At 35.8% G+C, this 23,840-nt stretch overlaps 1 protein-coding gene across 1 annotated transcript in view; it reads right to left on the bottom strand.

Annotated features, from left to right (window-relative positions):
• LOC139152270 (uncharacterized) overlaps window positions 1-23,840 on the bottom strand; it is a 186,530-nt gene that overhangs the window by 160,447 nt on the left and 2,243 nt on the right. The gene's annotated exons all lie outside the window — the stretch shown is intronic.

The raw sequence follows: 23,840 nt of genomic DNA, 5'->3' as shown, positions 1-23,840 counted from the left end.
TGGGGGGTTTCTTAGAGGTTTCAGCAGGCCCTAATTCCATCTTAATCCCCCTCCCCATTAGCCTTTTGTATTAACTTTACATAATCTCTTGTATTACATCATATCATGTTGAAATATTTAGTATTCAGCCTATCAACACGCGTTATGTACACTAAAATTGCAGTCACTTGCATTTCATGCATCAAAATGTCAACTTATACCATACGACTACGACATATAACTGGTAATGCTCAGGCTGTGTAAATAAGTTTGAAGCATTTAAAAATGACTTTAAAACAATTAACTACAAAAAGTTGATGTTGATACACAATAAAATGTTGAAAAAATCAGGTTTAACAAACCTATACTGCTGTGTTTCCTCTGACTTCTGAAAGTTCTTTGTAAATTTACGAATTGGGTCTCAAAATAAGTTTTAGTAAATTTCAAAATGTATTAGTAAACTTGGAATTTGCAAAGTGTGACATGGTTCAAGCAAAAAAGCAACATCTATTTTGTATGGACTACACTGAATAATGATACAAACACAAATTAATACTTCAATTAATAATACCTTTATTGTCATCCTCCGATCAAAGCCCGTGTTCCAACAGAAGTGCAATTCAAAGTCATAGATATAACAATCCTTTTTTCAGAAGTTAAAGAATGTTGCCTGGAGCTTTCACAAGTTTCAGACAAATCTACAAATGTGCACTGTCTCTGGCTGAAGCAAAGAAGCAGTTGCCATTCTCCTTTATTTGGGCATTTTTTCAACAGTAACTGTTGTCTGTTGTGATGAAGTTGCAACCTATATAACTTCTCCCCTTTTGCATCATGTTGTTCTCTGTAATGCTGATGCCATTATAGTTATCTGAAAGATAAAATAAACAAAATCTGATTTTAGCAGACAATATTACATGAAGAGTAGACATGACATTATCATGTCAAAATAAACTTTATCAGTTCACGTCAACAGTCCTGAAAATATGAGGCAGAGAAATACAAATGCAAAGCTTGTACAGATTCATTAGGAGACTCATGTAAATTAGTATCAGTTGAAGGAAGTACCAGTCTTGTCCCACACTATCACCAAGATTAAGAAGTATGATTACTGAACATATACATGTATATAGCACAGTGCAACAAAGCAGTGATTATAAACCGTGATAATTAATTATATTGCCATGCCAAAAACTACTGTACTTACAATTAAGGAATATGAGTGACCACCAAATTGTCATGTAAATTCACTGACATTGCCAAATTATGGTAAAAATCATAAATAATATTTTCATTGACTTTGCCAGAAATGATATCATGTTCGTATTCCTACATACCTTGATTTACAAATGCACTTTAGCGTTACCTGAATCACATGAAACACCTCTCGGTAGTTGTGTCTAAGTTCAAACATGGTGGTCATATTGCTCAGTCTCATTACACAGCTCACTAAATGTCCTAGATATCTTTGATCAGTGACCTATTTGAGCCGCTTAATTTTCAAAGTCATCTCGCTGCTGACATACATGTGGCATGGAGGTATTAGTAGGAGTGTGTATACTGACCTTCAGTGCAAGCAAGTTGTTAATTTCCTTCTCTGTAGTCTCTTGGGGGTCTTTGTGTCTGTTATCTTGTTTTCTAAGTTAGCTGCTTTCTTTCCACTCTTGTCTTACGAGCTATACATAAGTTTACAGTCTGTCTCCGTTTCTTGCATGTTTCTTGCATGATCGCGCCGATGAAATGGGAAGATGAAATTTACGTTAGTAATTTTATGAACCGGCATGAAAAACAATTCGTAAATCAACTCAAAAATTCGTATTTTACGAAATTTGAGAGCGACAGCGGAAACACATACTGATCATTCACAGCTTTGTTACACACTCTATAGATAAAAATGTATTTGTGACAATGACAAATACAGGTATCCAATAATAGAAGTAAACTACCTGGTAAGCTTATGTTCATTCAAGGAGATGTACTTGTGTGCCATAGTCAACATTTTTTTGTGAACAGTGATATATTGTCTCTTTACCACAGAGAATAGGATAGTTTCCTAGCATGCACACAAGTTTGATAAACACCCAAAACTGATCAAGCTCGTCAACCACTGGCTGTCAACTCGTCAAACAAACATGTTTTTATAATTTGCTTGTGTGTGAATCACATAAGCTTACTTTCGATTTTTGTGTCCTTGGGTTGTTTTTGTCCATCAGTACGTTTTGCTAGTATTTTTATGCAGTCAACCAGAGTCTGAATGCATTGGAAAAGTAGATGCTTGGGAAACAAAATTTTAATTTTCTAACAACAGTGGCAATAAATTTGAAAATAGGGTACTGTGATCGACCATACTGTCAGTCTGCGATCAGTTGAAACATTTAAATTCGGGTAGCTGTATGGCAGTTGTTGGAAAGGGTCCCCTAAGAAATTATACCCCAAAATCAATGACAGATATGAACTGACAATGCTCGCATGTTTCATTATATTGCAGCTATGTTTAAATTTAAACTTTTGCCGCGTTTTAAACTTCTTTGAAAGTATTATGATCAACATCATGAACAATATTCACCACAGATTAATTATAAAAGTCACTAATTATACAAATATGTAATTAGCTGAAATAAAAATACTAAAATTCTATTACTGCTGTCATTGTATGACCACTTTATATAACAGTTGCCTCTGGTCAAGTCCTTCAAGCTATATATGCCAAACTATGAAATCTCATTAGATATGGAAATTATACATTAGCTGACATGAAAATGAGAAATGACTTTCAATATTGTTTTAACCTGGTATCATTAATGTACAAAGCATGTTTTGCCAACTTTAATCAAGTAAATCCCGGTATATATCCCTAATTAGGAAAGTTCATAAGATATGCAAATTAGGAATTGGCTAAAATAAAAATGCTTGATGAATTTGAATAATGTTGTATCAAAGTATCTTCAATGTACATACCAAGTTTTGTCAACTTTGGTAAAGTCAATCAAGATATATATCCTTAATTAGGAAATTTCATTAAAAATGTAGATTACGAATGGGCTGAAGTAAAAATGCTGAATGACTTTCAAAAATGTTGTATCTTTAATGTACATAGCACGTTTCATCAACTTTGGTCAAGTAAATTCACGTAAATATCCCAAATTAGGAAAGTTAATTAAATATGCAAATTAGGGAATTGGCTGAAGTAAAAATGCTGAATGATTTTCAATAACTTTATATCATAGTATCTTTAATGTACATAGCAAGTTTCATCAACTTTGGTCAGTCAATTCAGATATTTATCCCTTAATTATTAGGAAAGTTCATTAAATATGCAAATAAGGAATTGGCTGAAGTAAATATACTTAATGATTTACAATAATGTTAAGTCATAGTGTCTTCAATATACATACCAGGTTTCGTCAATTTTTATCAACTCCATTTAGATATCCCTCATTAGGAAAGTTCATTAAATATGAAATTAGCAGTTGTCTTTCATGTCACCTCTTGATACCTTTCATGGCTGATATATCTTGGTGTGATCAATATTGGTAGCAAATCTCATCAAATTATGTGCAGTCATTCTCAATGTAAATCCGTTTTTTCTAATATCATTAATTATGCAAATGAGCACAAAGTAAGCAAGCCAGCCATTTGCAAACTGAATTTAAGTACCAGATTTGACTCTGAGCTGAATAGCCGTTTTTGAGATATCAGGCCCACAGACAGACACACAGACGCACAGACACACAGACATTGCTGCAACATTTAATAGCCCACATGAGTGAACATGTGAGCTAAAACTGCATGGAAAAGGAATTTTGACACAAAGAGGATAGTAAGTATGAATTTAGACATGAAGTGAAAACTATTGATGCTGTGTTTTTAGGGCGTGGCTATTGACAGGCGCCTGTCAATAGACAGTCTGTTCCCTAGCCTGAGTAGTTTTGACTTTGGAGATTTTTGGGGCTTCGCCCATACTCCGTCTAGCCGAGTGGTCAATGATAAATCACAGACAGTAGAGTTTTTCTGTCTATTGGGATAAAGCTATAGTGTGGAAAACTGCTAATTTTAATGTGAACGGTCTCCAACAAAGACTGTGATGTCAATGGCGTATCAGTGTACATTAAGTACATTTGAATTGGCATCATTACTGAACTTTCCTGATTCAAGTGATTTGTCCAGAAATACTCCCGGGAAATAGTACATCAAATTTGATGAAACATGGTACAGATGTTGATCTCACAGTGCTGTAATACAATTTAGTGACACTTTGCTGTTAGATTAATAGCTATAATTTGCATACATCATCAGTTTTTATGGTGAATGTCCAGAAGCACTGCATCAAATTTTATGAAATGTGGAACAGTGTCATAATAGGACGAAAAAGTGTTTGGCAACATCCTGTTGATTAACTGTAACTACTACTGGCCTTTTTTAATTTAATGACTTTTTGTAATTACAGTAGCAGCCCAGATTGGTTTTACGTTTTCACCACCCTGGAACTAATTCTCTGCCATTAAGCCCAATCTATATCGGACTCAAGGAGTATTGTTAATCACAGGACTCTATCCTGAGCGCTCTCCGAGGACTGGTAATCAAAGTACCAATTTAAAGGTGGAGCTGCATGTTGCCAACACAGTTTTTTTCAAAGCAATATTTCTCATCAAAGATGACAAGGAAACCCCTCATACCATATATTTTCAAAAATCAGAGACTCTAAATTTTAGTGTGGTAGCAGTAGTCTACTCGAAGGATGAAGTGGGTGTATATTTTGGTGTAAAAAACCTCAATTTTGGTATTAATGATAAAAATTAATTTAAGTCAAAAACTTGACACTATTTTCTGAAATGTAATATTTCATTTGAAAGAAGAGTATATGTAGAAAAAAACGACTATTTTATTTGGCATTATCTATCCTCACTCTAAAATGGATAGGGTTTAAAGACTGACACTTTAAAAAATTGATTAAAATCATGATAAGCAAAATTAAAATGCCTCTTATTCAAAAGGTAAGAACTTTATTGCCAAACAAAATAGTCCTTTTGTTTTATAGCATTTAAAGAACATAATGTGAAAATTTCAGAAAATTTGACCCAGCCAGAGTGGAGTTAAATTCTTTGGAAATTTTAAATTGAGAGGAAAAAGAAGCCAGAAAATCGGGTGATTTGCATACATTTGCATAAATTAACACTTCTTTATCACACAACATTTGACTGCTTGACAAGCTAAAAGGTGAACCAAACCAATATTTTAATAAAGGGTTACTGTGGTTTTACGACTTATCCGGACACCAAACTTGCTAATTACCCAGCAACTTCGCTGATGATATTAAGACTTTGATCAGTAATTACCAAAGGACTTTGGTAATTCACCCCAAACTTGATACTTGATCTGGCTGCAGTAACTCCATGGGTGGCAAAGTGTAAACACAGATGCCGCCGACATCTCAGTGCATACTAGCATAAACCAATTTGAGACAGGAGTTTGCACTCAAATATTCAACAGTGTACCCATACAAAAACTTGCTGAACAAAGTGATGAAAATGGCACAGGACTAATACAACTTGCAATGCAGTCACCTGCCCACTGCACCAAAATATTTCTGTAACTTCAATCATGGTACCTCCATGCTTCAATGGACATCATATCTGATTGAACAGTCCTACTTAAATACTTTTTCCACTCAATTTGTGCTGATTTAGGCACAATTATTGAACACCACTCAAACTTTCAATCACTTTCCTAAATCGACTTACACCTGCAGAAATGGTAAAGAAGCTAGAATACAGAAAAGATTTTCAATCTCTCTATTTCCATGAACTGGCATACCTCGATCAAATTTATGGTGATAGACAACCATTACCAAAAGGCAACGATTTCGAGCTAAACTGACACAGTATTTCATATCCCTGCATCAAATGAAATTGACAACACAATCCCATCAGTGACATTTGGTAAAATTTTCCCATGAATCATATCTTAAAATTAAAAAAAAGTGAAACAAAGACATCTTGTACTTTGCCTATCAACAGCACAGTGTGAACTGTGAAGTGGCATCTGCATTGCCTGCACATAAAAGCAACTCAGCGTACCTCAGTATCAAATGGTCTGTATCTTATGAAAAAAACAACTGGTAGTGAAAGTTGTATTAGTCACCGGTAAGAACTCTTCACAGATGAAAGGATAATTGCTTCAAACGAATGAAACTGCAGCTTTTAGAGGAGGAAAACCAATGCGGGATGCGCGGAGTGGGACTATTCTATTTAGGTGACGGAGACGGAGGGTCATACGATTATAAATAAACTGGAACGTAGGATTTTCCTCACAATACTGTAGTAGGAATTCCAATGTCCCCTTGTTTTAACGTTAGTAATAGTTTTGCTGCTCTGAAAAGTAATTTAACAAACTCTAACGACCCATTATACTCTCCTAACCTCTCCGTAGTTGAGTTTTACATGTAACACGGATGAACAGCACACATGTACATATGTTGGTTTTACTGTGGAATGCTGTTCAGTGGAATGCCAACCCCTGGTCACAAATTAGTTTGTGGCACTAGTATGTTACTTATCAGTGACTTTGTATACACATTGTGTACCCCATGGAGCACTCATGCAGCCAGATCAAGTATCAAGTTTGAGGTGAATTACCAAAGTGCTTTGGTAATTACCGATCAAAGTCTCAATATCATCAGCGAAGTTGCTGGGTAATTAGCAAGTTCGGTGTCAGGATAAGTCGTAAAACCACAGTAACAAATTAATTAAAATTGAATAAATATTTGCAAAAGGTGATTTTTGAGCAAAATATGATGTGCTGGGTGCAGCACCCCCTTAACAAGTGGGGACTGTGTAATCAACAATGACTAAATTGTACCTTTGTGAGCTAGTGGAACTGTCTCCGAACTCCGGCAATACGTGTGTACACAGGGGGCTCGTACTTGTTTATTTGTGTCTGTGTTTGTTTGTGTGTATGTGTTTGTGTTTGTTTATTTGTTATTTTTAATAAAATAACAGCGAAAAGCTATTTTGTAAATATTTGTCAATAAAGAGCAGTTTATTTGTTTGTTTGTTGATATGTGTATGTATTTTCTGTTCTGTTTTCTTCCCATCATATTATTCCAGCCTTGCCAAGCCTGCCTGGCATTTCCATAGCAGTAAAGTTCTAAACCCAGCACAACTTGAAACACGTACATCTTATCAATGATGGAATTATGGAAAATTCCAGCTTTAGTATATTGTGTAGGCACGCGTATGTTGCAGTGATGATCGGTCTCGATTGCAATTATGCAAAAATCATTTGATCAGCACCCGGTGATCGGCACATATTTTCAGGGATTTTAAACCCCAAAATTCAGTGTCCAGGGAACATTACGTCAAATTCTGAGTCAGGGAAACTGTGAGTGACAAATCAACAGAAGATGAAGAGCAGCTGAACACAAGTTGACAAATATCATTAGCATGGGTGCTGAGCCCAATTGAGTAAGCAACTGACATTATGATAATCAGGGCGAAGCGCTTCCTAGTGTTAGGCAAAATCAACATCAAAAGTGACTGCCCCCTAAAATTTTTTTTTTTTTTTTTTTTTTTTTTTTTTTTTTTTTTTAAATATCTTTATTCAGGGTATCTCAATAAGCCTCGCAAACTAGTTGATCAGCTTCTTTCCATTGAGGCCCTCACTCAGTATAAAAAAAACAGCAAACACTCAATAAATATACATAGAATCACAAGGACAATAAATTACAGAACTGTGACAAAAATCACATACTATACAGTAACTATACATAATGATCTTTATACAGTGATTTGAAGTGATTAAAAGTATTTGCCTGCTTTACGTGATCAGGTAATGAATTCCATAGCTTTCCACCTCTATGAGTAAACTTACGTGTTGCATAATTATTATGAGCTGGTTTAATGTAAACAGTGCTAGCATAACTGAAACGTGTATTGTATTTATGTGTATTGGAGACTCGTGTGAAGCATTCTAACAAATAGTGTGGAGCTATACCATGGTAACATTTAAACATCAATGAGCAAATATGAAAATTCTGTCTTTCTAGTAGCGAATAACAGTTTAAAGTTTGCCTTACTTGACATGACGGGGTGTAAGGGTGGCAATTTAGTATTAATTTACCAGCTCTATTATGTAATATTTGGAGTTTAGACAGTAACTTACTAGTACAGTTTGACCAAACGACATCCCCATAATCAAAAATTGGCAAAACCATAGAATCTGATGTAACTAACATTTTGGCAGTTTTGTGCGTTAAGCAGACCTGATTCTGCGAATTATACCAAGCCTCTGTGAAATTTTTGCACTTATTTTGGCAATATGTGAGTCCCAGGTGAGAAGTTTGTCGAACCACAAACCCAAATATTTGAAAGTATCAACTTGTTCCAAAGATTCATTACTAACTTTGATATTTAAATTAGTTGAATCGCCGCGCAGTTTTCTACGCGGTCCAAACATCATACACTTTGTTTTCTTAACATTCAGTGTCAACTTGTTTTCGCTTAACCAATCATTGATTGACATCATATCTTCTTGCAGTTTAGTTTCAATTTCTTTAGTATCCTTTGAAGCGTAAAACAGGGCAGTGTCATCTGCATACAGAACCACTTTTGAGTTGCTAACCTGACCATGAAGGTCATTGATGTAAATGATAAATAATAAGGGGCCAAGGACGGATCCTTGAGGAACCCCGTAGTCAACTGGGAGAAGATCAGATGTCACACCATTTACAGAGACACATTGCTTTCTGTTGAATAAGTAGTTTTTAAACCAGGTATACTCATTGTCCTGTAAGTGTAATGTAAGGTCAGTGCCTCCCATATTTTCATGAATGGGGCATATTAAGTACCCCTTTCAATGAACATGCAGAGAAAACACTGCATATCAACACAGTCCATTTTACCACCAAAAAATCAGTATCTGTGTCATGTACATCAAATTTGTCATGTACATCAACATTTCTAGACATATCACATTAATTACAAAAATTCATCAAATATGCCAAGTTAGCAATTAATTGACATGATGGGACAGCTTAATGTCTTCACACAGTATTACAGTATTAAGAGGGATCAATATCTGTACAATGTTTCATCAAATCTCATGCAGTGGTTCTGGAGATAGCCCACTAATTAGGAAAATTCATTAAATATGCAAATTAGGAGTTCATTTGCCTGACACTTCTAAGTGTCTTTGTAAACTTATCTGAGACTATATGCTAAAGATCTGTACCAATTTTCATCAAATTTGCTGCGGTATTTCTAGACATATCACCTTAATTACAAAAATTCATCAAATATGCAAATTAGCAATTAATTGATGCAATACTAACATATCTCCTTGTGAGTTTTCAGAGCTCTGTGTGACGAACATCTTTACAAAATTTCATCAAATTTAGTGCTGTCTCTCTAGAAACAGTGCTCTTTTTCAAATTGTCATTGTCAATGACGCAAGTCCCCGGCACTTTTTCAATAAAACAGGAAATTCCCCTATAAAAGCAGGATTATTGTAAATCTATACAAAAGCCACACTATTGATCATACGTGCCGTGTTTGGTCCCAGAATCCCATAATTTTGACATGTTTCAGGTGTTCATTGTCATTGAATCTTGCATATGATGTCTATGGATATATAGCGGCTAAACTTGAGTCAAAATTAAACTGAAAAAATGTTCCGTTTTTTGTCGGAGAACACATGTTTCAAAATGTGTTCCCTATAGCTGTACGACCATCTGACCCCTCTTTGCATATGTCATGTAAGTGCCGATCATGATTATTTAAATTTCTCATATGGTCAAAGCGATGCTATGAGAATTCAAAAACCGGCGCTCAGTGTACGCAAATGACTGCATCATCAGTAATCCCCTCTTGTGCGCTCACGGTCCTGTAACTTCCCGTTTAAATGGCCGTCACCTGGCCATATGGAATCAGATTGCAAAACAAATTGACGTGCATATGTATGACATAAGGAATAATCCTTCTACCAAGTTTGAATGAAATCGTTCCAGGCACCTCTAAGATAATTGCGTCAACAGACAGATGCACGGACGGACGCACAGACATGACCGAACCTGTAAGTCCCCCGGAGGATGTCGGTGGACGGTATCCGTGGGGACTAAAAATCACAAATCACAGACTTTGAACCAAGTTGAGCCAAATAGATGAAAATATATGTAGGTCTTGGCTCAATAATACATTTCTTCCACTGTCTTTGCAGAAGGCAATTGATTTCTCTTGAAGGAGAAGTGTGGTTTAACAGCGTTTGTCATTTGAGTTTGGAGTTTCAGTGTTGGCACACACACATTTCTTTACTGTGAAGTACAAGTTGTTTTATTCTAACACACAACATCAAAGGATGTGTTGATTGCTTCACATTCTCTTTATATCATTCAAAATAAATACACTGCAGCAGAACTTTTACCTCTAGAAAAAGTATTTTTTTTCCTGATTGAGGCAATATATGATTGGCTCAAAACTTTGCAGTCTCGATCAGCACATGAATTATGTCTCTATACGTGTGTCAGACCATTGTAGACGAAATGAAAACATATCCGTATGAAATTTGACCAATGGTTATCGTCCTACCTTAATCTGTAGCTCTGCGTGGCATTGGGCTGTGTGTTTAATACCAGCTAATTAGGCCTGGGAGCCAGTGTTACACACAGCCCTGCCATACAGAGCTAATACCTCTCACATTTATTGCCTTGGAGTGATCCATCATTGGAACAACAAAAGAATGCACAATATACCACAGGGAACTCAGAAGTCTGGTTGTTGTTGTTGTTGTTTGTATTGTTATTTATTTTGTTATTAGTTGTTTTGTTGTTGTTGACCAATATAATTCAACGAACATAACTATTGTGTTGTTGTTGTTTCAAACATATGCATATGTAGATGTCGTACAACATTATTTCACCCACCCATTTCACCAACATACACTTACCTTATATACCTACACAGATCGTTATGTTAGAGTAAAACAATTTGTACATAACAGTTTAGAAATCTGTGCACTCTGCTGAACAATGAAACTCCAAACTCCAATGACAAGCGTTGTAACATATTGTATTTAACTAAAATTAATAATTTATTTAAATCTCTTTTCTCAGCTCACTTCCGAATAATATTTCATGTAAGGTACGAAAGATACAACTTTCAACATAAAAGTTTGGTCTAAAGCTCATATACTCTTCAAAATTTGTATGCAATGTACGTCTTCAGGTAATATTTGGAAATAAAGCAACTTTTTGTAACTGCAGATGTTAACAAAAATAAATAGGTGGTAACATATAAAACAATATGACCAAATTGTGATTTAATCATTATCCAGCTATATTCTTTGACATATTACATGCCAAGTAGGTGAAAGTGTGTGGTCTTAATTGGCTCGACAATTTTTACTGTCTTGGCAGATGGCAATGGATATGCCTAGAAGGAGAAGGGTTTAATAATAGTGTGGTTTTAAGATGTTTTGACAGTGTCCAACCACAGCCCTGCATGCTTATACTTGCAAAGGCTTAACCGCTGACTCTGCATCAGTTTCGTGGATTATGTCCCACTCAAAACAGCTGATTTTGAATCCAAAATTTGTGTTATGTTAACCTTTGTTTCTGAGCACACATACCTCATCTAGCCATAAAATGCTCAGTTGCACTTGAAACTTACACGAGCCCCTGACTTTTCTGTCTCCTGCAACAAAACAGTGAGGTAATTAACCATCTGCCATTTTGAAGAACCTTTGTAATGGCAGTGGGTATACTGTCGCTTACAGTTTTGCATAAGTTTGCAAGTGGGCTTATGATGTAAGTTTGCAAGTTCTGCTGAGCACAATGTCACAGACAAGGTTACTAAACGGTGTGCTCAAAAAGCAAAGATCAAAGCAAGTTTTGGATTAAATATCTGCTATTTTCAGCGGGAAACCTAGATTCCTCCACAATATGATGCGGAGACGGTCTCGAATTCCAAGGGCTGCATGCTGGGGCTGATGGGGCCACAGCTGCATAAAAGAGTATACCAGCACCCATGGCAATACCAATGGGGCATATTTCTCTTAATTGGCAATCCCATTCCAGGTGCTGGCAGTGTAAATACCATATATGGTGATATGCCTTGTGGCTTAGGATGAGGGTGAATGGCGGCGAACACTGTTGCCCAATTGGTTGTTGTTGTCCTTGCGTTGATGAGAATCTGGATAGTAGTGGTACTGGTTGTTGCACTACAAATACAATAAAAAGAATAAAGTGTCTTAGGACACTGTTTGGCAACCATTGATAAGACATTATGTAAGAATTCATAATTTTTGACTAAAAATATACTAAACAACAGGCTGTACATATTAGATTTCAAAAATATCATTCTGTGATTTGAGAGTAGCTATTTACCAAAAATGGAAGAAATTGCTTCAACAAGTGACCTTTAGACCAATTTAGCTGCGCTATCTTATGTAGAAATAACTATTTGTTACACATGTTGACGAAGGTGCATGGAAATCTTTGATAGCTCATTTCAGTGGTCTGTCAAGAAATGGTAAAAATAGCCTGCAAAAATACACCATTGGAGATTTCACCATAATTTGAACATAATATTATATAGGGCTCAGCCCTTTTTGTCGCGCCAGGTGTTAAGTTTAAAATGTTTTTGTATTGATTCATGATAGTAATAGTAAAGGATAAAATAGAATTAAATGTTACTTGCTGTACACATTTGTATGACAACTATAATGCCCGGTTTACCCTCTGATGAAAACAGTTCACGTACACAAAGTCAGACACTGTATGTATAGATTTTTCTGTAATGTGTAAAAATGTTGGACAAAAATTGGCAAATTGTGAACTACCTATTGTGTTTAACGAGGGATGTATTGTGCCATCATTATCGTTGCAATAGTAACTACACTGCCCAACTTCCACTTGCAAGCTGAAAACTAGAGTTCCGTCTAAAAACTGGCAATTTTTTCATCTAGTTATTGACACAGAGGGCGCTTTTCTAAAATTCAATCCCAGCATTCTTTGCATGTCCTCGTTCATATGCACGACAGTTTTCTCTCTTTTTCTATTTTTTAAGCGTGATAGTAATTAATATCTTGTATTGGTGAAAAGTTGGATGATAATACTTACTGGCTAATAAAAGTGACATATTTTATTAATGGCATGTTATAAAATAATACTTTGCATATTTTGTATTTGTTTATTTACGAGCGCTCAAAAACAACATGGCGTTGCCCATGAATTAAATAAGGTACACTTCCGGTTACTCGCATAGTATATTATGAATCTGCCCATGCGTAGTCAGTAAGCCACTGGCGTGGCTCTTAGATTAAGATCATCCTTAACAACATGTGAACTAAGCTATTAGAGTAGTTCTTTGAGAATCATACTTATTGACCTAAAATGGCAAAACTTGCCCTCTAAAATAGTTGTGGATTTCATCATAATTTCAATAAAACAAGTCATCGTTGATGACACAGTCCCCACTTGTTAATAATGGGTACTTTGATTACATGTCCTCTGAGAGGATAGAGTCCTCTTCATTAATTAGGTCTGTGATAAAAATACTTTGATACAGATGGCGCTCAATGGCCAAGAATGAGTTCCATGGTGATGAAAACATAAAACCAATGTAGGCCACCATCCTAAAGTTCATAAAATGAGTCAACTAGGAATTAATCAACAGGATGTTGCAAAACATTTTGCATACAATTCTAACACTTAACAGATTATCACTGGTACCATAATTTCATAAAGTTTGATGCAGTATTTACAACACTATGAGATCAACATCTGTATCAAGTTTCATCACATTTGACGTTGTATTAATTTGTGGCTATATCACCCTAATTAGGAAAGTTCATTACTTATGCAATTCCAAATTAATTAAAATGACACTGATAAATGTCTTTTTCAATGTTAAAGCAATGTGAGCTTAACATCGGTTAACATCTGTATAAAGTTTCATGAATTTGATGCAGTACATATTTCTTGACATATCAGCCTACTTACGAAACTTCAATAATTGACATGTTACTGCTACATGACGTGAAACAAATTGACAAGCATATGTATGAAATAGGTCAATGTCAACTTTGAATGATACTGGTGGAAATATGTCTGAGTTATGGCTCTGTACATGAAAACATCGTAATAAAATGGCTGCCTAGCAACCATATTGGATCGTATCACATAAAAAATCGACGTACATATGTATGACATAGGTCAATGTCCTTGTACCAACTTTGAATAAAATCAGTTGAGATATGCCTGAGTTATGCCTCTGTATATGAAAAAATCGTAACAAAATGACCACACAGCAGTCATATTGGATCGTATCACAAAACAAATTGACGTGCATATCTATGACATTGGTCAATGTCCTTGTACCAACTTTGAATAAAATCGGTTGAGATATGCCTGAGTTATGCCTCTGTATATGAAAAAATTGTAATAAAATGGCCGCCTAGCGGCCATATTGGATTGTATCACAAAACAAATCGACGTGCATATCTATGAAATTGGTCAATGTCCTTGTAGCAATGTTGAATAAAATCGGTTGAAACATGTCTGAGTTGTGGCTCTGTACATGAAAAAATCATAATAAAACGGCCGCCTGGCGGCCATATTGGATCGTATCACAAAAAAAATTGACGTGCATATCTATGACATTGGTCAATGTCTTTGTACCAACTTTGAATAAAATCAGTTGAAACATGTCTGAGTTGTGGCTCTGTACATGAAAAAATCGTAATAAAATGGCCGCCTGGCGGCCATATTGGATCGTATCACAAAAAAAATTGACGTGCATATCTATGACATTGGTCAATGTCCTTGTACCAACTTTGAATAAAATTGGTTGAAACATGTCTGAGTTATGGCTCTGTACATGAAAAAATCGTAATAAAATGGCCGCCTGGCGGCCATATTGGATCGTATCCCAAAACAAATCGACGTGCATCTGTATGACATATGAAGTAATCCTTGTACCAAGTTTGAATGAAATCGCTTCTTGCATCTCTGAGATATCTGTGTGAACGGACGGACGGACGGACGCACGCACGCACGCACGCACGCACGCACGCACGCACGGACATGACCAAACCTATAAGTCCCCCCGGACGGTGTCCGTGGGGACTATAACCCTAGGAGCCTGTACATCAAATATCAAGCCATCAGACGAGCAGGTTTTGAGAAACAAATTTTTTGATCAAAAATGGTAAAATTGCCCCAAAAATTGAAAATTGAAGATTTCTTTATTGTTTCAAAATATCATAAATAAGATAACCACTAGGAACATGTATACCAAATATCAAAGCTCTCAGGGGAGCAGTTTTTGAGAAACACATTTTTGACCGAAATCTCATAACTACAAAATTGTAGATTTCATTTCATTTCAATATATCAACATTTACTTTATTCTAGAAACTATATACCAAATATCAAAGCCATCACACGAAAAATATTAGAGAAACAAAGATTTTGACCAAAAATGGCTAGTAAAAGAACGCCCCCAAAAATACAAAGTTGCATATTTCTGCACAATTTGAACATCTCTGAAATAGGGACCTATATACCAAATATCAAAACTATCTGACCTGAAGTTTTAAAAAAGATTTTTAAAAACAAAGAAAAATTGCCTTAAAAACACAAACTTGCATACTTAATCATAGTTTGAACAAACCAGTCTGTCAGGTCATCCCTGGCAACCTGTATACCATTTTAATATAAAGGCTGTCAGACCAGTGCTTATGAAGAAGAAGATTTTTACCAAAATGGGTTTTTGGACCTAATTTGCATATTTTTGACATACTCATCAAAATGAAGACAAGAGGTTGTCCCAAATCCCAAAATACACCTTCACATCAAATATGAAAGTGTGCAGCACTTTTCAAGTTATCACAGTGGACAGACAGACAGGAAGTTATACAGACAGACATAGGAAGTCGGCAAATACCCATAAAGATATTATCCTATAAGCTACCTTGTCATATATATATGACAATGGAAGCTAAAAATTATTTAAATCTTTTTTTTTCACTGCTGAATATTTACATGTAAGACAGTATAATGAAAGATATATTTGTAACTTTCATCAACTGTTTGGCCTATTAAGCCAAGTCTCTTCCAAATTTGTGGGCAATATGTCAACAGGTCATGTTTTGAAATAAAGTAACTTACTTACAAACATTAAAAATATATAGTTGGCAACATAAAATAAGCGACATAAAGGCCAATAGAGCCCCGCTGTGTTATGTAGAGAATAACAATTTGTGACATGTGTAATTCATGAAGGTGGAAATCTATCATTGCTATTTTCAGGATGGCTTGACAAATATAGCAAAAAGAGCAACAAACATACACAATTGAAGATGATTTCATCATTAATATGAACACATCCCTAACAATAAGTAACATGATTTTTTTTCATTTGGTAGACAAATTTCTACCAAATATCAATGCTATCACACAAGTAGGTTTTGAAAAACAAATTTTTTGACCAAAAATGGCAAAAATTGCCAACAAAATACAAAATTGCAGATTTCATCATAATTTCAATATATCATATTAAGGCAACCGCTAGGAATCTGTATACCACATATCAAAGCTATCAGATGTATAATTTTTCAGAAACATATTTTTTGACAAAAATGACAAGAATTACCCCAAAATACATATGGTAAATTTCGTCTTACTTTCAATACAACACATTTTGATCATCCCTATGAATGTGTATATCAAATATCTAAGCTCTCAGACAAGTGGCTAAGAAGTGGTAAGACAAGCGGTAAGAAAAAAAAAATTGACCCAAATTGGTCTGTGGAGCCTCAAATTGTCTTAAAATACAAATTTGCATATTTCTGCACAATATCAAAACTGTCTCACCTGAAATTTTGAAGATTTTTAAAGGTCTTTTTGACCAAAAAAACCCCAAAAATTGCCTCAAAAATACAAATTTGCATATTTCATCACAATTTCAACAAATTTAAACTAGGTAATCCCAAGCGACCTGCATACCAAATATTAAAGCTCTGGGACCATCTGTTAAGGAGACAAAGATTTTTGCACAAAAATGGCAAAATTAGCCTCAAAAATACAAGTGTGCATATTTCATCACAGTTTGAACAAATCGGATTAAGGTTATCCCTGGGAACCTGTACAACATATATTAAAGGAACTGGATTAGCTGTTTTGAAGAAGCTTGGAATGTTAAAAGTTGACGGCTGGGCAGCTGTCAGAACAATGCCACATTAATCAGCCTATATGATAAGCTCTGCGTAACTGATAGCGGAGCTTAGACAAAACTTATGTTAGGCCAAAAAAAAAAAAAGAAATGTTTCTGGTCAGGTCTTTCTTTAAAAAATGGTGCGGCGACGCGCATTTTATTTTTTTTTATTTTTATTTTTTTTCCCTCAAGGGAGGGAGGAGGGTCAGTTTTATAGTTTTATCAATATAGTCACATATATACTGTTCATGCAGTCACTGATCATGCCCCCCCCCCCCAAGAATTTTCTCTTTCTCTTCAGCCATTTTGGTTTGGTGTCAGCCACGGCCGCCGGCCACAAACAGAAAAAAAAAGGGTGACGCGCTGTTGTTCAAGTGACGCGCGCGCTGACCAGAAACATTTCTTTTTCTTTTTTTGGCCTATGTTACAATACCTTTGCAATCATCTTACTTTGGAGGTTTCTTAGAGATTTCAGCAGGCCCTTCTGTCAACTATTCCATCTATGATTCTCCCTCCCCATTAGCCTTTTGTATTAACTCTAAACTCTTGTATTACATCTCATTATGTTGAAATATTTAGTATTCAGCCTATCAACACTATACATAAGGTGTTATGTACACTAAAATTGCGGTCACTTTCATTTCATATGCATCAAAATGTCAACTTATACCTTATACTACAACATATTTATACTCAACCTGTGTGAATAAGTTTGAAGCATTTAAAAATGACTTCAAAACAATTAACTACAAAAAGTTGATGTTGATACTCAATACAATGTTGAAAACATCAGCTTTCACATACTTACTGATCATTCACAGCTTTATTACACTCTATGGACAAAAAATGTATTCATGACAATGACAAATACAGGTATCCAATAAGAATAGAAGTAAACTACCTGGTATATTTATTCAAGGAGATTATAATACTTTTTGTGTGCCATAGTCAACATTTTTTGTGAACAGAGATACAGTTATTGTCACTTGTTGAAAAAAAAAAGTTTCTTTATTACATATTGTCTCTTTACAACAGAGAATACGATAGTTTCCTAGCATGCACACGAGTTTGATAAACACCCAAAAGTGATCAATCTCATCAACCACTGGCTGTCAACTCGTCAAAAAAACGTATTTTTAATTTTTGCTTGTGTGTGAATCACATACTTTCGGTTTGTGTCCTTGCGTTGTTTGTGTCCCTGTCAGAGTTTTCACATTATGGTTGGGAAACAGAATTTTCATTTTCTAACAACAATGGCGATACATTTGAAAGTAGGGTACTGTGATCAACCATCTACTGTCAGTCTGCGATCGCTTGAAACATTTAAATTTGGGTAGCTGTATGCCAGTTGTTGGAAAAGGTCCCCTTGCAAATCATTACCCCAAAATCACTGACTAGATATGAACTGAAAATGCTCGCATATTTCATTATATTGCTGTTATGTGTACATTTAAATTTTTGCCACATTTTCAACTTCTTTGAAAGTGTTACGATCAACACCAGGAACAACATTCACGACAGATTAATTATAAAGTCATTAATTTTACAAATATGTTATTAGCTGATACTAAATTTCTTTGACTGCTGTCATTGTATGACTTTTTTATATAGCAAGTGTAATTGCCTTTGGTCAAGTCCTTCACAGCTATATATGCCAACTATGAAAGCTCATTAGATATGCAAATTCTAAATTAGCTCACATGAAAATGCGAAATGACTTTCAATATTGTTTTAACCTAGTATCATTAATGTACATAGCATGTTTTGCCTACTTTGCTCAAGTAAATCCCTGGGTATATATCCCTAATTAGGAAAGTTCATAAAATATGTAAATTATGAATTGGCTGAAATAAAAATGCTTGATGACTTTTAATAATGTTGTATTGAAGTATCTTCAATGTACATAGCAAGTTTCGTCAACTTTGGTTATGTCAATCAAGATATATATCTTTAATTAGGAAAGATCATTCATTATGTATGCAAATTAGGAATTTGCTGAAGATAAAATGTTTAGCAATAATGTTGTATCATAGTATCTTTACTGTACATCAACTTAGGTGGCGTCAGTCAAAATATATATTCCAAATAAATAAGTTCATCAAATATGTAAATTAGGAATTGGCTGAAGTAAAAATGCTAAATGACTTTCAATAATGTTTTATAGACAGTAGAGTTTCTCTGTCTATGGGGATAAAGCTATAGTGTGGAAAACTACTAATTTTAATGTGAATGGTCTCCAACAAAGACTGTGATGTCAATGGCGTATCATTGCACATAGTACATTTGAATTTGCATAAATACTGAACTTTCCTGATTCGAGTTTGTCCAGAAATACTGCATCAAATTTGATGAAACTTCATACAGATGTTGATCTCACAGTGCTGTAATACAACTTAGTGACACTTTAGCTATTAGATTAATAGCTAATTTGCATACATCATCAGTTTTTATGGTGAATGTCTAGAAGCACTGCATCAAATTTTATGAAATGTGGTACAGTCTTATAATAGGACGACAAAGTGTTTGGCAACATCCTGTCGATTAATTTTAACTTCTACTTTACTTTTTTCATTTAATGACCTTTTTTAATTAGGGTGGCAGCCCAGATTGGTTTTACGTTTTCACCACCATGGAACTCATTCTCTGCCATTAAGCCCAATGTGTATCACATGAACAGGACTCTATCCTGGCTTATGCTATTCAGAGAAACGAAACGAAATGAAACAAAATGAAACGAAACAAAATGAAACAGGGAGGTGAACCAGTACTCAGGCAACACTTTCTTTGATATCTGAATATCATTGAATCAGTAATAAAGTTAGAAAAAAAACTAAAAATAGTAAGATTAAAACTGAAAAGGTAAGTACAGCCAGGAGTACTGGTTCACCTCCCCGTTTTGTTTCATTTCCCTTCATTTCGTTTCTCTGAATAGCAATACCCTCATGCCTATTACTATTTGGCAAAACGAAACGAAACAAAGAAAAAAATGCTGACTAGTAGGCTGTGTTCCTACCTGTTCATTGCACTTGTTGGCAAAATGATTTACGTGATTGAATTCACTTCTAGTAAACAGAAACACTATTGATTTGATTATGAGTCAAAACCTGTGTACAAGTATATGGCACCCCCTATCAGCAGATTGTGAAAAACAAGTCATTGACAATGACATAGTCCCCACTTGTAATAGGAGTATTAGTCTTGATGGGGCAGGGAAATGTGGTCATTAAAAAGTATCACTGGAGTGTATATGTTCATATCTATGGACACATAGGTCTATGTCATTGTTCCCAATTTGAAACAAGAGGCATGTCTAAGTTATGGTTCTAAATCGGGAAAAAAGATCAGACCTCTAGCTGTATTGGCCAGCCAAGAAATACATATGTGCATAATAAATGAGGTACAAGATGTGACATCTTAAGGTCTATCATCCTATCAAAATTGAAGCGTAAAGAACTTGTGGTTACCGAGTTATGCATATATATGCATATTCAAGGTCAAAGGTCATCAAGGTCACGTGACATTTTGAAAAAAAAACATTGTATTGCTAATTAATCCATATATGCCAAAATTCAGACCTCTAGCTCTATTGGCTTGCCCACAATTATATATGGGCATAATCAACGAGGTAAAGCATGTGTTGTCATAAGGTCTCCCATCCTACTAAATATAAAGGACGTAGCACTTGTGGTTACTTATTTATTGACATAATCCAGTATTTCAGTTAACGCAAAATCCTGCGTATTTTACGCAAAATTGTTCGGAAATACGCAAAAAAAATCATGACTGCGTAAACTAATAAGCATTGAGAAATGCCGCCCCATGACACAGACGTACTTAGCTCGCACTACATTGCCTGCGTGGTTCAATGCAGGACAAAAATAGAACATATGCACCTGCTTGCAAGTGACATTTATCATGATATTGCAACATTTTAGACTTTAGCAGACCGCAGCACTTTATGCAACATCGTATTTCATCATCACAAAATGTCATGTCAATCAGTTCTGTGCAGACAATGGCACTACAGATGCAAAAAATTGGAGAATCGATCGAGTCTACGTTGTTGGTAACACAATACAGTTAGTGGTCATTACGTCGCATGTTATTTGGAAAGTGTTTACGGGTGACCATTTAGACTCTGTCGGGTTGCATTCTTGAGAGGTCCCGCTGGACTTTGAACAGTATCTGCTTTTTGTTGGCCCTTTGAAAACACGTATTTCGTTGTCAGAAGGTATTTTCTTTGAACATGAACTCATTGGGCTGCTCAACGATCGTATACGGGACATGCATCAGGGCATGGCAAGCGTTCAGCAACACCTTGAAGCCCCTCAGGTTGTTGTTTTTTGTTAATAGAGCATGCGCATTACAGGAAACCCCCCAAGTTCTACAGAAAAGACTGCCCAACTCACTTCAGATACTGTACGCATTTTGAATGCATTTTACGCAAATAAAAACTCAGTTGCGTAAAATCGTACGCAAGTTTTGAAATTGTAACGGAAACGCTGATAATCATGTATTTTAGGTAAAAGGTTATCGAGGTCACATGACATTTTGTAAAAAAATTTCTATCCTATAGTCTATCCCTATATACTAAAAATCATACATTTACCTCTATTGGCTTGCTCAAAATTAGATATGCACATAATTAATGAGGTACAATATGTGGCGTCATAAGGTGTCCCATCATACCAAATATGAAGGGTGTAGCACTTGTGGTTACTGAGTTATGGACAAATATGTATATTTGAGGTCAAAGGTCACCGAGGTCACATGACATTTTGTCAAAAAATACGTACTGCTAAGTTATCCCTATATACCAAAAATCAGACCTCTAGCTCTATTGGCTCGCTCAAAATTAGATATGTGCATAATTAATGAGGTTCAATATGTGGCGTCATAAGGTGTCCTATCATACCAAATATGAAGGGTGTAGCACTTGTGGTTACTGAGTTTTGGACAAATATGTATATTTGAGGTCAAAGGTCCATTGAGGTCACGTGACATTTTGTCAAAGTGTCTGAGATATCTGCGTGAACAGATGGACTCACATGGATGGACTCATGGACTGACATGACCCAATCTATGAGCCCCCTGGACTTTATCTGTGGGGACTAAAAACTGTGTCACTGCATCCTTTTTGCAATATGAATACGATGAGAAACTAAATTTTTATTTTTCTTGGCCTTATACATGGGAGTCTATGGACTGCCTTATACATGGGAGTCTATGGACTTCCTTATACATGGGAGTCTATGGACTGCCTTATACATGGGAGTCTATGGACTGCCTTATACATGGGAGTCTATGGACTGCCTTATACATGGGAGTCTATGGACTGCCTTATACATGGGAGTCTATGGACTGCCTAAAACATGGGAGTCTATGGAGGTGAAAACTAAAAAGTCCTCTAACACGGCCAAATTTGATCGCATTGTGAAACAAATCGACGTGCATCTGTAGGGTACTATCCTTGTACCAAGTTTGAACGAAATCGCTCCAGGCGTCTCTGAGATATCTGCGTGAACGGACGGACGCACGGACGGACACACGGACGCACGCACGCACGCACGGACATGACCAAACCTATAAGTCCCCCCCCCCCCGGACGGTGTCCGTGGGGACTAATTACAACCATTTTTCAGTATTAGACAGTGAAGCTACTGCAGTGAACTGCAATAAAACTGCTTAAACTAATTAGTTTCAGCTGTAGCTAGCTGGAAAAAGTCAACAACATTAACGGAGTCAGATGACACAAGAAGTCAGATGACACAAGATCGGCTGTAACTCTGCATGTGGGCAGGCAACATAAAGTAACAGAAACTGCCCTGTTATAACACACTACACTACACAAAAAGTTTCAAATTGTTACAATACAGTATAACAACATCAGCAAGCAAATGGACACCTACTTGCCCATGAGAACTGACAGCTAATACTGCTTTGAAAAACTCGATAATCTTGACTTTGAAAAATAAAATATCGATGTTTGTTGAAAGATTAAATAGGTACATCATGTAAAAACAACTTCCAGAATCCGTGGCATTATTAGCCAACCCTATTTCGATGTGGAAATCAGAGAAAGAAATGATAAATTATGTCTAAATTGCATTTCGTCACAGATTTCAGACCCAAGGAAATGACGTTTACAAGCTTTTTTTACATAAACCGCTGCGATTTTGTGAACGAATTGAAAATTTAAATGCGCGAGATGCGCGATACATTTGGCGGCCAGGCATCTTTCTAGTTTTGAAAGAGAAAAACATTTGTGTGGAATCGGCTTTAAATTGATATTTACGAGTGTTGACTAGCAATATTGCGCATGAAGTAGTTGCTCTTGTGCGACGTGTTCTGTCTTATGCGTGAAACAAAATCGAATATTGCAATTTGATACACTGATTTCGGATATGCGATTTTCGATATTGGTTTGGACCCGACAATGTTACATTTTTAGTGATAATCCCGTCTCACTGAGACTGATACATTTTAGACAAAACATCCATCCGCGCCTATACTGTCAACGGTTTCCTCAATAGCTGGTGTCTACATGTAAAAAGCGCGCTCCTTCCTGCCCTTGTGATACTTTCTGATAAAACTGCAAAGTTAGTGTCTATGCTGAGCCGCTGTTTACTCAGCCTGAGGCTGATCTGAAAGTCTGGC

The sequence above is a fragment of the Ptychodera flava genome, chromosome 15 (genome assembly GCF_041260155.1).
Source record: "Ptychodera flava strain L36383 chromosome 15, AS_Pfla_20210202, whole genome shotgun sequence".
Taxonomy (NCBI): Eukaryota; Metazoa; Hemichordata; class Enteropneusta; family Ptychoderidae; genus Ptychodera; species Ptychodera flava.
The sequence above is the reverse complement of the archived record's forward strand: the minus strand, read 5'-3'. Positions and strand labels throughout refer to the sequence as shown.